The sequence below is a fragment of the Scomber japonicus genome, chromosome 3 (genome assembly GCF_027409825.1).
Source record: "Scomber japonicus isolate fScoJap1 chromosome 3, fScoJap1.pri, whole genome shotgun sequence".
NCBI lineage: Eukaryota > Metazoa > Chordata > Actinopteri > Scombriformes > Scombridae > Scomber > Scomber japonicus.
This window is the reverse complement of record NC_070580.1, coordinates 14,546,906-14,553,878: the sequence shown is the minus strand read 5'-3', so window position 1 is coordinate 14,553,878 and position 6,973 is coordinate 14,546,906. Positions and strand designations below refer to the sequence as shown.

General features: G+C 37.8%; 1 non-coding gene across 1 annotated transcript; it reads left to right on the top strand.

The window, feature by feature from the left end:
* The first annotated feature begins 5,693 nt into the window (after positions 1-5,693).
* On the top strand, positions 5,694-5,765 carry trnaq-uug (transfer RNA glutamine (anticodon UUG)). Its single transcript has one exon. It is a non-coding gene; the product is annotated as a tRNA-Gln (tRNA).
* The last annotated feature ends 1,208 nt before the right edge of the window (positions 5,766-6,973 follow it).

Here is a 6,973-nt window from a genome sequence, read left to right as displayed (position 1 = left end):
CATGGGGAGAGACGTCCCTCACTCAAAGCATCTGCTGTTACTTAATGACACTTCCTCTTTGGAGCTAACTATAAATGATAAGAGCTTCTTGTTAGCTGGTCTCACAGCTGCTAAAAGAATGGTAGCCTGTCGCTGGAAACCACCACATGCACTGTTAGTGAGAGAATGGCTCTCCTCTTATCAAGATATCGCACAGCTGGAACTGTCTACAGCATGATTACACTGTGGGGTGTGTGATTGAGTCCTCCTCTTTGCTTTATGCCTACATATGACTATAATGATGTTATTCCCCTCCTGTAAAATTATAAACATGTGAATAATTTTTAAAAAATCACAAAAAAGATGTGTTGGAAATATAACATAACTAACTTTTGACATATTAGAAATGTGTTAACAGTTGAAGCCCTTTTTTAAAAAGGGCTCCCTGGCCAAAAAAAAGTTGCCACCAAATAAAGAGGTCACACACAAATATTTCATTGGACCGCCTTAAGCTTTGATTACAGGATGCATTAACTTTGGCATTGTTTTGATAAGCTTCTGCAATGTCACAAGATTTATTTCTGTCCAGTGTTGCATTCATTTTTCACCAAGATCTTGTATTGATGATGAGAGAGTCGGACCACTGTGCAAAGCCTTCTCCAGCACCTCCCAAAGATTCTCAATGGGGTGAAGGTCTGGACTCTGTGGTGGACAATCCATGTGTGAAAATGACGTCTCATGCTCCCTGAACCACTCTTTCACAATTTGAGCCCGATGAATCCTGGCATTGGGCTCTGGTGGTTTTTTAGTGTATGTTGATCTCAGACAAACAAGACTGTCTTAAAACCAATTAGGTCACTTCATAAGGTAGCCCACAACAGTATTGTCATTGTAATATAAGCTTTGTCAACTCAACTTTGTATTCATCTGTCTGTTTAGTGCATAAGATAATCCATAATGCTGCTCCTCCACTGTTGAAGAGCTTTGTTCAGCCCCACTCTGAGCAAATGAACAGACCTTCAAGGTCTGCTTCAAGGGGAGAATGTAGCGTCCCTAAACGAGGTTCTGCCTTTTGCACAATCTGCTTTTTCTTTTAAAGCCATTAAAGAATGGAAGAAGCTCCCTGTCAATCTTAAAACCTGCACAGATTTCCATACTTTCTCTCATGAAATAAAAAAAAATTGATTTTAAGTAACCAGCCTCGTCAGCACTAATCTGACCTGTTTATATAACTTTGGATATATGTATGTAATATTTTAATATTTATTCCTACGAAATGTGTATGTATGTGTGTGTGTGTGTGTGTGTGTGTGTGTGTGTGTGTGTGTGTGTGAATAGGTTGTTGGTCCAGTGGAGCTGATGTGTTTTGCTATGTGTTTTATTGTTTCTGTTCACCTGGCCAGGGACAAGTAAGCTAGGAGCTAATTTTGGTACAAAGCATCTTTTGTCTTTTTTGACATTAATGTATTTTTAAATGGCCCTTGATTTAAATACATTTAATAAAATATAATAAACTAAAAGGCTGCTCCTCTCCCTTTTTAGTGGGCCCTGGCGCCCAACATTACTAGTGTTTTTGTGTTAAGCCTCTAATTCCAGTCCAATTTTTTGTTAATTCATCAGTCATGTTGCAGAAATAGTGTAATACAGGTTTTGGTTGGGTGGCTGGGTGGTTTGTCTTTCACAATGTTATATTTTGTATAAGGGCTTCAGTCTTGCTGTGATGTTTCTGTTTTGAGAGTTTTGTGATGGGGGCAGATTGTCTGCTTTATAAGTGATGCTGACAACAGGTGTGAGTCATTGGCTACACAAAGCAGCATGGTCAAATTGAGGTAGAAAGAATAAAGCTTTTTTGTAGGAAATGACATGTATTTTGATGCAATCAAGGCTGTGTGTGTGTTATTCTAAGAAATTGTGATTGTCAGCAGTAACACAGAAATCATACATCAGTGTTGTTTTGTATGTTTTGAAAACTTTGTATCAGCCCAGCCTGTCCTGTGGTAGCCTTAGTAAATGGTAGGTTCCAGTTGACGTGAGGCTGAGAAGGTAAAAGGTCAGTCACTGGTCAATTGAGATGGAGCTGGAAAGAGTCTGTGGTACAGTAGCTTGCTGTCAGGCTGCAGATTTTATTTGTTTGATTGTTGGTTGAATTTCCTGCTGTTAATTTTTGCCTCTGTTTCATTAATATTTTTCTTATTAATAATCACCTTTTGTGCACATATTCCAGCCTGCTGACATGCTTTTTGTAACATCCCTTTAAAATATCAAATACCATCTTCTGCCCTTTATATGGGGTGGCGGCATTACAAGCAGTAGCCTGATTTTCAAACACCATCCACTGAGCAGTTGCATATTTGTAAAATTCAGATATATAGGCAAAGTAAGGAATAGCAGGCTCCTTAGGTTATGTAACATATATGACTGATGGGTAAAAAATATGGTAGAGCTATGAGGCAAATCTGATTTCTTGTTATTTTACTATAATTTTTTTCAAAGGGAAATTTCCCAGTAACCTGGTTTTGTGCATGTATATAAAGGTATGATCTGATTAAGTGACAAGTCTACATTTAAAGCAGAGGTGAGACTCTTTATTATGGTCTTCAGGAAGTAGAAAATGTGAGAAGGAATTACCCTCATTCTCATCGATACGCCTTAAGTGGAGAGAGTCAGCAGTTTCTAGTCCCTCTGGATCAGCATTACAGAGAAATGTTAACATGGAAACTCAGATCCTCATTTTCTACATGCACTACATTGAGAGTATCCTTAACAGCTGCATCCGAGTTGCGCTATTCTGGACTGTAAAGCTGTACAGCAGGTGATGCAAACAGCATAGCTTTTCACAGGCAATAAACTACCAACCCTCCAGGACATGGGAGGCTTGAAGGAGGCCCACAACATTTATCCAGGACCACACATCCCAACCACAAACTGTTCAGTCTTTTACTGTGTGGAAAACATTAGTATTACTTCTACAGAGCCAACAACTTCAGGGACAGTGTCATCCTCCAGGCTATCAGACCGTTACATTTATAACCAAATATCACTTGCTCACATCTTGCCTTTAATGCCTGCATTTTATGATTTTGTACCATTTGTAATATCTTGTATGTCTTTCTACCATTTGAGACTTAGTTTGTCTTCCACTGTCCTGTCCTGTACTATTTTATTTTAAAGCTGCTGGTTCAGTTATGTAATATTGTAATGTTGAGTTTATTACGATCTGAAATATTAGAATAAAAAGCTGTGCAAAACTGAAATATTCGAGTCACATATAAGTACCTCAAAAGTACTTAATCTTCTTAATCAGTAACAAAAATGTATCTTCACAATGTTTTCTTTTCAAAACATTAATAATAAACCAATACAATTAAAAAATAAAATAAAAGCAAGTGGGTATGTGAGAAGCCTGACTACAGTTATGTTAAGTAAACGATACAAATACATGCAGTAGTTGTTCTAATGCATGACTTATAGTGGTTAAATACTGTTTCGTGCTCATGACATTTACTCAAACAAACAGATCGCTCATGAAAAAAGTTTTGTATTGCAGCAAATGTTCCACATCGTTGGAATTCATTTGTCTTCTTCAAATATTTACTTAAGAGACCAAAGGTTATTTTTCTTTTTATAATTCCTCAGAAGATAGCCAATAGAGGATGAAAGCTCTTCCTGGACTCCTACAGTTCTACGACTTCATAATGTACAGAAATAACAGCACTTATTGAAAACAGGTATCATAGTTGCTACATGATCCTGAGATATGGGGACACTGACTGTGATTTTTTCATTCACAGACAGAGAAATCCTACACCTCACACTGTGGTTCAACTGTTTCCCCCTGGAGGCCCAGTGGGAGCTGTATATATGGAGCTCTGACTCAGAAGGACCAGCACCAGCATGGTCCATTAAAGTCCCTCTAGTTCCCTCCTGTGGGAGAATGAAGGACAACAGTCATCACCTATTACTGTACTATAAAACATTGATCCCTGTGCTATAACAACACTGCAGTGCTAATCTTACAGTTTTGCATTTTTCAATATGGCATAGTGGAAGTCAGCCTTGAATCCCTGAGTGCCTGCCAATGAAATGTACTGCTATGCAGTACCGTATCCGTTTCTCAGCAACAAAGGAAAATGAATAAGCATGAAGATATTAGGATATTAAAGTATATTATATAAGTGGCTACCCTTTGCTCTTCTGAGTCAGTTGAATCAAGTGTTGAGAATAGAGCTGGAGTGAGAACCTACAAAACTTGAAAAACACATCCGTATCTGGTTAATTATTAGGTCTTTGGGAGCACCTAATAATAGGCTCTGTGTGTTTAGTGTAATGCACACATGACCAACCAACATCATTCACAACAGCATGGACAATATTTTACCCATGGCCACTTAGTAGTAACCCTTTCCTGTCCACATTTATTTTACAAATAATTTCATGGGAATTTCAAGGTGATATAAGCTTTCATTCTTGAAGAACCAATGTGTAGGATTAGGAGGGAGGGTGGGGGGGGGGGGGGCAATGGGGTTGTTGCAGATTGCAGACTGAATACCCCTCTACCCATCTCCAAGTGAGTATGAGAACCTACGGTGGCCAAGAAACTCACCAGCAATGCAAAAGGCCTTCTCTACAATCTTGACACCCATCAGCTGTCCAACAACGATTTAACCTCTGGGAACAACAGAGAATATTTTGGGAACCAAGACTTCCACTCCTGTTCACCGGGCCATTGTTTACAGTTTGACTTGAGATGACCAACCGAGAAGATCCAGACAACATTTGAGCTAATTTCTATAAACAAATATATGCATATCAAAGCAGATAAATTAAAAAAGCTACTAACGAACTAAATTGCTGTCCAGCGATAGCTGTTAGATTCCAAGATTGCATTTTGACCAATACATTCTGCTTCTTTTGCTCTCTGCATGTAACCAAAGTCTGTCTGTTCTGTGCCCTATGTAGCTATAAAGGGCTCATTGTAAGGTAATGAAAACACAACAATTCTTATTTTCAGTTGATTATACATTAGTTTAACATACCTATGAATATTATATTCCATTTCTCCCAAGTCTGTTCTGCTAGATGCCACTAAATCTTACAAACTGGTCCTTTAATGTTCATGTAAAAAATGTTATGTTCTAGGCTTAGCAATACTTGCATACTGCAAACAACGCTGTTACAAAATGTTATGATGACATTCAGCTGCACCCTCTGGATATAAAGATCTATACTTTTATTTTGAAATCAGAGCTCTTACTTTGAAAAGCCGAACCGGATATCAAGCAGCTAGCCAGTTGATCGCTATGTTGAGGATAATTAGGCTGACTATTAAATCCTCAATTCTACAATTTACGGATAATATTCATCGACAGCATCGGATAGACAAACGTGGACGTCTGTTTGCACCTTTAGATGCATATGTGTGACGTTAATAGCGAGTTGACTCTCTCTTACAGTCTGTGACGCCGCTCTACACCATAGACACACACGCACACGCACACACACACACACACACAGCAAGTTAGCCATTATAGTTAGCTAGGTTAGCGTTAGTAGCCAGCGAGCTGCGCCGAATACCTTTTGATAAGAATTGCAAATGGGTAGCTAATGTTTCCGTTAATAACCGAAACGGTTGCTTCACACTAGTACACAGTCACTGAACAGACGATTTGGTAGTACAATAAAAACAGCCTTCTGACCATTTTGTCGGCGTAGTTGGTCCCATGGTGTAATGGTTAGCACTCTGGACTTTGAATCCAGCGATCCGAGTTCAAATCTCGGTGGGACCTCATCCTTTTATTCAGCAGTACCTTTTGTAAATTATAAATTGCGGGTTCCCAGGTTAAACAGCATGGTATGTTCTGATAATTCAGTTGAAACGCCGAGAATGTGTGAATAAAACACCTAAATAGTGGCAGCATATGTATTCAGTTTCGGCACCACCATCTGTCCCTAATGGGCAAAAATGTAATGCAAATCTATGAGATGGGCTGGAAAAACAAGGAAAACATCTCAAAATATATTTTATGTGAATCCTTAAAATGATGACGCATTCACATAGATTGATTTTACGACTTTAATTTCCTATCAAAAACGACATACATCATACACCTTCTCATCCACCACAGACGCCTAAAATATATTACCTCTTTTACATAAAAATCCATTATGAAAAATTATAATTGTGCTGAAGTCTTTTACTGTCTCAGTTTATAGAAAACACAAAAATACCAAACCATAAAAAGGGACTGATATAAAACAACAACAACAACAAAAACAAAAAATCAAACTTTAAAAATATCTTTCGACAATAGTTTAGTCTTTGGCTTAAATTGAAACTTGACACTTGCCAAGGATCTTGGTTAGTTAACTACAGCCATCTGAGTAAAGCAAATATAAGAGGACTGAGAATAAGTGTATGTGTATATGTATGTATGTTATATTATCTGTTTGACAGCATCATTTTACACACTGATATGGTGATTTAGCCAAATAGACTTTTCTTGTTAATCAAAATACATCATCTTTTCATTTGATCACATACTTAATTCCGTCTGACATTGCGTTAGTTCAGAATTTTCCAATAAAGCCACTGTCCATCCTAAAACACAACTCTTACTTTCAACTATATTACCTACTTTCTTTATTGTTGCTTTTAGAAATAGAAACTTAAATACAAATAACAGTGTGTGCTAAATGGATCTTCACTCATGCAGCCAGTTTGCAAAGTTTGTTTAAAGTCGTGTAACTGTTTGAAAACTTAATAACAAATGTCACACAAATAAAATGACAGCGACTATCAACAGCAAAAAAAACAAAAAAACCCCGCCCAAAACGGTTCTTTTAATCTCATTTGGCAATGGTTATTAAAGTTAGGTCAGTCTTTGGCTTATCAAACTATCCCCATGTAACTGTTTACTCTGTAAACTGACATATAAACAACACTTTGGCCCACAAGGCAGTGAGCTGTCACAACTGGATTCTCTTATAAAAACAA